The sequence below is a fragment of the Euphorbia lathyris genome, chromosome 7 (assembly GCF_963576675.1).
Source record: "Euphorbia lathyris chromosome 7, ddEupLath1.1, whole genome shotgun sequence".
Taxonomy (NCBI): domain Eukaryota; kingdom Viridiplantae; phylum Streptophyta; class Magnoliopsida; order Malpighiales; family Euphorbiaceae; genus Euphorbia; species Euphorbia lathyris.
The window spans coordinates 40,827,177-40,838,258 of record NC_088916.1 but is presented as its reverse complement, the minus strand read 5'-3'; positions in this window follow the sequence as shown (position 1 = coordinate 40,838,258).

Sequence of the window (11,082 nt, the reverse complement as noted above, 5' to 3'; positions counted from 1 at the left end):
TATCACCTCTTTGATTACATCCGCCTTCTTCAGCTTTGTTATTTCTTCTTCTATAGAATTTGGAAAGATATAGAACAAAACTAGGCAAATAAATATAAGAAGTATGGCGAGAAAGAATAAATTATAAAATATAGGATACTATAACAGTTTAATGCACATATAAGAATACGTAAAAATACTGATTTTTAGGCCCATGGTTCCGTCTTTTCTGAGCAACTAGAACCGCATCCTCAATGATGTTTAACTTATGAGTAATCACATCTGGGCTTACTCCTGTGGGGATCTCATTCTTCCATGCAAACATGCTTTCAGACTCAATGAGAACTTTCGTAACATCCTCATTGATCTCAGGTTTTAATCCTTTGGCGATCCGCACTCGCTTTCCATCAGCAATAAGGAACATTTCCGTGTCACCCAAAGTTGTAGTGACAAGTTCATCTTCCTCACATTCGTCATCTTTGAATTGTGGGCGGATCGATAGCGATGCCGAGTAGGTCTCTTGAACCACCTTTTGGTTCCCGCTAATCATTATTCCTCCTTTGCTGGTGGGAATGTACATTGCCATACGACGGATGGAAATTAGGGCTGCAACCTCTGAGATGAACGACCGCCCAAGAATGATGTTATAAGCTGATTGTCCATTCATAATAGAGAACTCCAGATCACCAATCCACGCTTGATCATCATCCGCCAGCTTGCATTCCAAAGTTACCTAGTCATTGGTCCGGATAGTGTGACCTGTCACTCCCATGATGTCAACAATGGTTGTTTCTATTTGGATCGGATCAACCTTTAGTTTGCTAGCTCTCAGCAAGCTTCAGTGTGGTGGCCATTTCTTCTATGGAACCTGTAGTACGCTTTGGCATTTCTTCTAACGGTTACATGCTCCCCTCCTTTGGGTTCGGGATATGTAATGTCCCGTTTATATTGACTCTTCTCCTTTATATTGTGGCAAGTTGGAAGCTTTAAACATTCTGTCCGCCTCGTACCTCAAGATCCGTGCTGTGAATGGCGAATTCCTGTTAACTGGATGGCGTATCTTTCTGCATTGTTCTCTTGTCTATCTAGAGCGGCATGCACTCGCCTTTCAATCTCATCATCCATGTGTTCAGTGGTGGCGAAGTTGGCTCTTGATTTTGATCTCGATCATGTTGAGGTTATGCTTGGAACTACGGTTTGACGCGGATGGATGTTGTCACAACCGCTAGAGCCATTTTATCTAGCTTCGAACATCTTGTCTCCGCATCCTTCAATATTTTGTTAACATAATAGATGGGGAACTGTTGACCTTCTTATTCTTGAATAACCACGGTGCACATAGCTTTATCCATGACAGATAGGTACAAATGCAGGTCTCCCCTTCAAATTGGTCTGCTCATCACGTGTGGTTCTGCTAGGAATTGTTTTGTACCTTGAAATGCTTGTTGAGAATCTCCCTAGTACGATGATCCGCTTGTTCAACCTCTGGATCTCTCTCACCCTTTGTGGGGCTTTCATTTAGGCGTTCTTTTCACCTTTTTCCTCGCAGGGCTTTTATTTAGGCGCTCTTTTCACCTTTTTCCTCGCAGGGCTTTTATTTATCTGGATTTTCTCTAACTCCTTTTTGGCTAATGACGTAGTCAAGGAATTTTTCTGAAGTGACTTCGAATATACACTTCTCTGGATTGAGCTTTATTTTTCATGCCAGTGTTTGGCACTGGTTGCAGTATTAGCAATTCTCTTGTACTTGTGGGTTAGTACTGAAAGAACTCCAGAAGTGGGGCATATCCTGTCCATTATTAAAAGATTGTGGTAAGGCATAAAAGATATATTCACTTACCTTGGGGATCAATAACTTGATCCATGGAACCGACTTCATAGTGAAAGACTATTTGCATTGACTTTTGTTGGCAAATATCATGTACGATGCAATGTCTCTTTATGGAATTCTTAGTTCATCTTGGAATCAATTTAGTAATTCCTTTACGTTGGTCCCTGACTCTAGAATGAACTTAGTCAAAGGATAAAACCGAGTAAATATTATATGTCAAACAAATTCATAATAGAATTTTATTCATGATTGTGTTAATAATACCACATATAACGGTCATAACCATAAAGATTACTACTGCACATAAATATCATAATGAATTCTTAATAAATAACCATAATGAAAATGGTTTAAGAACAATGTCCTTTTGTATTTCAATGCACATTAATATCCAAGATAGCATATTTATTTTAAACATCATAAAAGTTATGACATTCTATATTGGGAAAGATATCTTACATAGTTGCTATTTACTTGCAATCAATATTGTGCATCCATGCATTAATGACATTCAGAGATCATTAATACCTCGTTTGGATGAAATATAATTAAAGTAAGGTAAGTGATGGTTTAATAATGTAGTTATATATGAAATTACTCTTATATCATTTCATTTGTATAAATAAAATAAATACAAAGGGTAATTTTGGAAGAAAAAATACATGTACCATGATTCTCCTCCAATTCGGGGTGTATGGAAAATTACCCAAAATTCATCCTCACATACCTTCATATACCATCATCCAAACAATCTCTAAGGAATTATCATGCATATTCGAAGAATTTTACATAAATTAATGTTCTGATCCAAAACTGACACTTGCACTATTTTGTAGTTAGCTCAGGGTATGAAAGTTTCGTTTATCCAATTTGGTAATTCATCAGTCCATAATGGCCTTAATAATTAGAGACAATTACATGATAATCACAAATAGATTCAATATGTTCAAGTCTCTTACGTTGGTAAAAGAAATTCTAACAATGTCAAATAAACAGTTTTTATTATGAATAAACACATCCTTGTAAAAAAGGGAATGAAATAACTGTTTGACAAAACAATATTCAAAAATATGAATTTCTGATATTAAAAGTACTATATATGAGAAAAGTCATACATAGATGGTGAATTGTACAAGAAAAACCAAATATGATTTTTTATAATTTCTTCTAATAGTTGTATGCATGTTCATCCAAAAGACTAGTCAGACCTAAATTATCTGTAATTACACGAGCCTTTTATGATATCTTAATATTAAGTGATAAAATCACGTTGAGTGGATGAATTTTTTATAAAATTCCAAGATTACGGATCTTATACATGCATCTTGTACTAATTCAATGATAATGACATATTATACTCGTCATGCATAAAAATATAAGACATATTGAGCATGCAAGATTTAATGAAAGATTTGTGTCTATTACTTTATCTTTCACAATTTATTAGATTTATCATAATAACATGTAATGATATTCATATCACTTTATAAGAGTGAGGGATCTCAATTTTCTTTAATTAAAAATGGAATAAGAAATGGGAGGAAACTTATCTTTTTCATCATAAAGTTCCAGATTTAATGTAGAAAACTCTTTCCCACTAATATATGGAGAACTGTATCTTTGGATAGATTTGTTGTACTGATTGAGCCAAGGTTTGCGATTGTGATTTCTATTCCGTTGACTCTATTGTTTTGTTCTTTGTGAAACTCTATACAATCAAGATTTTGTGATCTTCTGTTTGTTAGAGATCCACGCTCACCGCACCAATTGATAACTTGGGAAAAAATCCTTGATTGGAGCACTTCCCTGTGAGGCGCAGTTGGGATCGGTCGGGGACACTCCGATGCTAAAGTCAGTAATATTTTTGAGAATAAACTGTAAGCACAAAAGTAGAGAATCAATAAGTGTACCTCAATAGCTTGGGATGCAAGCTATTTATACTCATGTAGTTGTAACTCTTGGTAACTAGAAAGTCTCCATTAATTCCTCATTAATGGCGGTTACTGATCTTATTCAAGTATGACCGTTAGCTCATTAATGGGTTATTAGTTGCCTTTATTGGGAATCGACTTGGCCGTTCCTTGGACGTATCGATGTTTGATGGCGGGTCTCCCAAGGTGTTTGACCCTTTGAGGCGTGTTGAGGAATCCATAGATCCGCCACCTATGAGTCTTGCTTTATACGCCCTCTGGAGATTCATCGGTGGATTCTTATCCATAAGAGTATTGATGGCGGATCCTTCATGCTTTGTCTAATTATCATTTTCCCCCATGTATGATATTTGGATGTTATGGAGATGTAGATGAACAGTCATGTCATTACTTATCTTTAATTGCTATCAATTCTCCATTAATCCCAGCATTTATCCTTGAAACCCTCAGAGTTGGAGTATTCGAACAGTCAAGTCTTTATCCCCCTTTAATGGCTATTAATTATCATTTAATTGTATTTATTCCCATTCATGGATGGTAATAAAGACGCCTTTTGGTATTCTTGGATCCGTCAAGGCGTATGTACACTCTCCTTGAGAACAATGGAGGGTCTCGTCATGGTCCACGTGGCGTGGCATAATGCTAAAGACTCATTCCTTTTCCTCATTATTTGCATATTCACCTCTGCATTAATCCTGCATTAATTATCATTAATTCCACATTAATCATGCATAAATATCTCTTTTAGAAGGAATAATGGGTTGCCATTATTTCTATTAATTTTCCCTTATTCCTTATTCAAGAATAATTTGGGTTGTTATCAATATGCATAACAAAATTACATGTAACCCGAAAACACGACACGAAATCGACACTAACCCGAACAGGTTAACACGACTTTGACATGAAAGTTTTTGGATTGTGTTTGGGTTTACTCTTTTTGACACGAACCTGAAATGACACGACACGAACACGACTCGAACACGATAATTGCCAGGTCTAGTTTTATCCCAACACAAATAAAGCCTCATCTGCATAGAGAATTACATGAGGGAGTTGGGGCAAGCTGATTATTGCAGATATTGATAGAGGAATAAGAATTCCTTTGAGCTGACAGGGAGTTGGGGCACTTTGTTAGAGTTTTAATTGACATTGATATTTCTTAGTCGATTTCATAGGGATATTAAATCTATTTATTTTGTATGGTTTTTAGAGTTTTTTAGATTACTTTAAGTTATTTTCATAGTATTTTTTAGTGAATTACATGCTTTGTTCTTAATTTGTTAGTTCGTGTTAATTTTCTTATGTTTTAGCTATATTTGCAGTCATTTTCAGTTTACAGTATCATTTGAAGTCATTTTATTTAGTCATTAGGATTTTTAGTTTTATTTCAATTACTTGTATCCTAGGATTTTTATTTTTATAGGTAGGATAATTAGGATTTTATTTATTTTAATTTGCATTTGACTTTTATTGATTAATTTGGGCAAAATATTCTTAATTGAAATTTAAACTTGGAAAGAGATTTTATTATTTGAAATTCAGATAAGGGAGAAGCTATATGGTGATTGAGGAATCAATGATGGATTGGCCAAATTTGCATGATGTCCGATTTTCAAACAACTAAACACGGCGTGTCAGTTTAGCAACATGTCGTGTCAAATCCTTCGAGATAAAAGGGTTTCTGAGAAACAAGTTCACACGACATGTCAATCGAGTGACACGTCATGTCAAACGACAAGGGTTCCAACATTTGAGCAAGAATCTCAACTCGGTGTGTCAATCCCTTAGCTCACTATGTCAGATGTGATGATCAGCCTCCTCAACATCTCAACACCCCGAGTCAACATACAACTCGTCGTGCCAAGCTTCACTTTGCCAATTTACAGCTTAATAAGACTGTGGACCGAACAGTAACAATATGGATCTCCGCGAGGTGCTGTCGAGGTGCTCGTCGTCCAATAATGTGGATATGGACCAAATAGTAGTAATGTGGATCTCCGTGAGGTGCCTTCGAGGTGCTCGACTTTCCTACACTGGGAACGGTCCCTGAGAACACTCTGACGATCAAATTAGTGACGGTCGATGTCGAATTGTATAAAGGAGAGTGAGAGGGAGAGAGAGAGTGTGAGTAAGTATACCATCCTTGTGTTGGTATCCAGGTTTATGTAGACTTGGTGATTGTGTGAATGTGCCTTAATGGGCCAGTGTTTGCTTGAATTAGATGGGATTTTAGCTTGGCCCACATACCTTATCCACAACTTAAATCATTTGGTGTTTATTTATAGTTTTGCCCTCGAGGCTTGTAGTTTCTATACAAGCTCGTTTAGAATTCATTTGTAAGCATTCTGAATTTTAGATTTTAGCTTCCCTTAGCAACAACCCGACTTTTCCATCACTTCCTCTAGTGTTCACCAACCATTGAAGCTTCTTCCACCATCCATCTTCCATCAAGAAAATGTATTTCCCTTCGATTTCTACGATGAAGCATTAGTCCGAGTTATCGGGGTGCTCTGAAGGCAAAATATATTTTCTCTCGTAGGACTTATAGTACTTGCTTAAACTTTGTATGTACTAATTGTGATGTGCCAGGTGTTCGTGCCCATTTATATGAGTTTTCATATTTTGATTTTATTTTTGTTGAATTATGTTGTTTTTTATTTTGATTGTATGCTTGCTTGTCTTTTAACTTAATTCGTGCTTCAATTATCTTACTTTTATCCAAAATCACATTAATTTGCCTTACCAAAGCTTGGAAACCGTAGGAAGTGGCAACACCACATAATTTATCGGGAGGGTTATTTATGAAGAAGACATCTCCCCAAACAAGAGAACTTTTGGAGGAAATGGCAATCAACAGTAGTATGTGGCCCGCAGAACGTGGAAACATACCAGTGGCGAAACCATCATCCTCAACCACATCATCAGTTAAAGGTATAGTGAATCTCGATCTAGTCGCGATGTTACAAGCCCAATTTTCTGCTTTATCGCACAAAATTGATAGGTTTATGGCACCGTGTGATACCAATGGTAATCCAATCCCAACGGATGTGGATTACGAAGGTATGGATGAGATTGAACATGTAAATTTTATCCAAGGAAAAAACCAAACTAATAATCCTTATTCTAGTACTTATAATTTTGGATGGAGGAATCATCCTAACTTTAACTGGAAAGATAATAATAATAATACCAATGCTAATCAAAATCGTACCAATAATTATCAAAATCAGTCAAGAGATATGATTAGCACTTTATCTTCTAAAATCGATAAATTTATAGACGTTATCGGTGGAAAAGTAAGTAGCCACGATGATGGTTTTAAACGTATCGAGAATAAATTCGATCAACTTATTAAAAACCACTCGTCTAGCATCCATAATTTGGAGGTTCAAATAGGACAAATTGCTAAATCAATTCCATCCTGAAAAGAGGGAAGTCTTCCCAGCCATACGGAAGAAAATCCGAAAGAGCATGTAAAGGCTATCACTCTTCCTTCAGGGAAAAATTACTTAGGTCCGGAAATGCCCGGAGATTCTACTTTGTAGGGAACTGATTTACCAACAAAATCCAAAGAAGATGATTTAAATATAACAAGTTCACCAATTGATGCAAGTACAAAAACTTTTGTACCCAAACCACATTTTCCACACAAAGTCCGAAATAAGGACTATGACAAACAACTTTTAACGTTTTTGGACAAACTTAAAAATTTGCATATAAATTTAACATTTATGGATGCGATAACGCAAATTCCTAACTATGGTAAGTTTTTAAAAGATTTTATTTCTAAGAAGATCAGTTGGGAAGGAATTTCTTCCATATCGTTAACAGAAAACTGTAGTTCAATAGTGTCGAGAAACTTGCCCACTAAACTCAAAGATCCTGGATGTTTTACCATCCCGTGTAAGTTGGGAGACATTGAATTTCCAAGTTGTCTTTGTGATTTAGGAGCAAGCATTAACTTAATTTCGTTGTCTATTTTTAATAAATTAGGTTTAGAAGAAGATATCAAGCGTACCAATATGGTTTTGCAATTAGCGGATCAAACCACTAAGAAACCATATGGTATAATTGAGGATGTTTTAGTCAAAGTCGATAAGTTTATTTTTCCTACCGATTTCATAATATTAGACTTTGCATATGACGTTAATTGTTCACTAATTTTGGTAGACCTTTTATGAATACGAGACGTGCATTAGTCGATGTATCGGAAGGGAAAGTAGTTTTGAGGATAGGTGAAGATAAGATTGAGTTTAATATGAACAAAATGATGAAATATCCTATGGAGGAATTCGCTTGTATGAAACTTGATTTGGTTGAAGAATGTGTCAATGATATTGTTCAAAGAGAAGAAATAATATAACCCATAGTGGGAGAAGAATTAGAAGATAAGGACCCAGAGCCTTTGATTCGAGAAGATGGACCAGTTCCGGCTTCAATTGTAGTACCCCCTAAGTTAGAACTTAAAGAGTTACCAAACCATTTAAGGTACGCTTTCCTAGGTGAAAGTGATACTCTACCTATAATTATCTCTAACAAGTTAACTAAAGATCAAGAAGAGAAATTGAAAGAAGTTGTTAGAAATAGGATAGGAAGTATGGGATGGAAAATTTCAGACTTAAAAGGAATTAATCCTAGTATTGTAATGCACAGAATTCACTTAGAAGAAGATAAGCCACCTAAAGTGGATAGGCAAAGACGCTTAAATCCGAACATGAAAGAAGTAGTAAAAAATGAGATTACTAAGCTTTTAGACAATGGAATCATTTATCCAATCTCGGATAGTGAATGGGTTAGTCCAATCCATTGTGTACCTAAAAAGGGAGGCAGAACTGTAGTAAGGAATAACGAAGGTGAATTAATTCCTACGCAAACCACCACCGGTTGGAGGGTTTGTATAGATTATAGGAACCTAAACAAAGCAACCAGGAAAGATCATTTTCCTCTACCTTTCATTGATCAAATGATCGAAAGGATAGCCGATCATGCATTTTATTGTTTCCTCGATGGTTATTCCAGATTCTTTCAAATATATATTTACCCGGATGACCAAGATAAAACAACCTTCACATGTCCTTATGGAACCTTTTCATATAGGAGAATGCCCTTTGGTCTATGTAATGCACCAGCAACTTTTAAACGTTGTATGACTGCAATATTTAACGATTTCATTGAAGATATCATAGAAGTTTTTATGGATGATTTTTCAGTTTATGGAGATTCTTTTGATGCATGTTTAGAAAACTTAGATAAAGTGTTGTCTAGATGTGAAGAAACGAATTTAGTTTTAAACTAGGAAAAATGTCATTTCATGGTAGACGAAGGAATAGTTTTAGGTCATAAAATATATGAAAAGGATTAGAAGTGGATAGAGAAAAAACTTCAGTCATAGAGAAATTACCCCCTCCAACTACTGTTAAGGGAGTAAGGTCGTTTTTAGGACATGCAGGTTTTTACAGAAGATTTATTAAAAACTTTTCTGTGATTTCCAAACCACTTACTAATTTGCTTATGAAGGATTCAACCTTTGATTTTAATGAAGATTGTATTAAAGCTTTCAAAACATTGAAAACCGCCTTAGTCAGTGCACCCATAATTGCTAAACCCGATTGGGATTTGCCTTTTGAAATTATGTGCGATGCAAGTGATTTAGCCGTAGGATGTGTATTAGGACAAAGGAAGGATAAGAAACTTCATATCATTTATTATGCAAGTCACACATTGTCCGGTGCACAGTTAAATTACACCACAACCGAAAAAGAAATGCTAGCGGTAGTATTTGCATGTGATAAGTTTAGGTCGTATCTGTTAGGATCTAAAGTTATTATATACACCGATCACACAGCTTTAAGGTATCTATTCGCTAAGAAAGATGCAAAACCGCATCTTATTAGATGGGTCTTGTTATTACAAGAATTTGACATAGAAATTAAAGATAAAAAGGGAGTAGAAAACCTTATCGCCGATCATCTATCAAGACTTGAAGATGAAAACGGTCCTATCGGTGAAACAACCGGTATACGAGATGATTTCCCCGATGAATTTCTCAAACAAATAAACAGTGTCATATCACCATGGTATGCGGATATAGCTAATTATCTCGCAGCTAACATTGTTTCAGAAGGGTTAAGTTTCCAACAAAAGGAGAAATTCTTTTCCGACATTAAAATGTATTTTTGGGAAGATCCTTTCTTGTTTAAAACATGTGGTGATGGTATAATTAGGAGATGCGTTAGTGAAAACGTATATGCGTCTATAATGTCAGAATGACATTCAAGCTCTTATGGAGGGCATAACGGAGTCAGTAAAACAATAGCTAGGATATTAGAATGCAGATTCTTTTGGCCTACGTTATTTAAAGACGTTCATTTGTTTGTTATTCGGTGTGACAAATGTCAAAGAACCGGGAATTTAGGAAGGAAAGATGAGATGCCTCTCACGAACATATTGGAAGTTGAAGTCTTCGACATATGGGGATTCGATTTCATGGGTCCTTTTCCCCCTTCTTTTGGTAAAACTTATATATTAGTAGTCGTATATTATGTTTCAAAGTGGGTTGAAGCAATTACAACCCCAACAAATAATTCTAAGGTTGTTGTTAAGTTTCTTGATGACATATTTTGTAGATTTGGAGTCCCTAAAGTTATGATTAGTGATGGAGGTACCCATTTCATAAACCGAAGTTTTGAATCGCTTATGAAAAAGTATGGAGTACACCACCGCGTATCTACGACATACCATCCTCAATCGAATGGTCAAACAGAGATATCAAATAGGGAACTCAAATGGATATTAGAGAAAACAGTTTCGTCTTCAAGAAGAGACTGGTCGCACAAACTTAACAATGTGTTATGGGCATACCGTACTGGATTTAAAACACCTATAGGAATGACACCATACCGACTCGTGTATGGAAAAGCTTGGCATTTGCCAGTAGAATTAGAATATAAAGCATATTGGGCTATTAGAACACTTAATTATGATTTGCAAAAAGCAGGAAAGAAACGTTTGTTCGACTTAAACGAGTTGGATGAATTACGCCATTTATCCTACGAGAATGCAAGGATATATAAAGAAAAAGTGAAAAAATGGCATGATGCCAAAATTAAAATGAAAAGCTTTAATGTAGGAGATAAAGTGTTACTGTTTAATTCTCGACTCAGGTTATTTCCAGGTAAGCTTAGGTCTAGATGGTCAGGGCCACTTTTAGTCGTTAAAACTTTCGACTATGGATCCTTAGAACTAGAAAGAACCGATGGAGGTCGTTTCAAAGTTAACGGTAATCGATGCAAAATTTATTATGAAAACGCTCCACTTCAAAAAATTGAATTTGTGGAC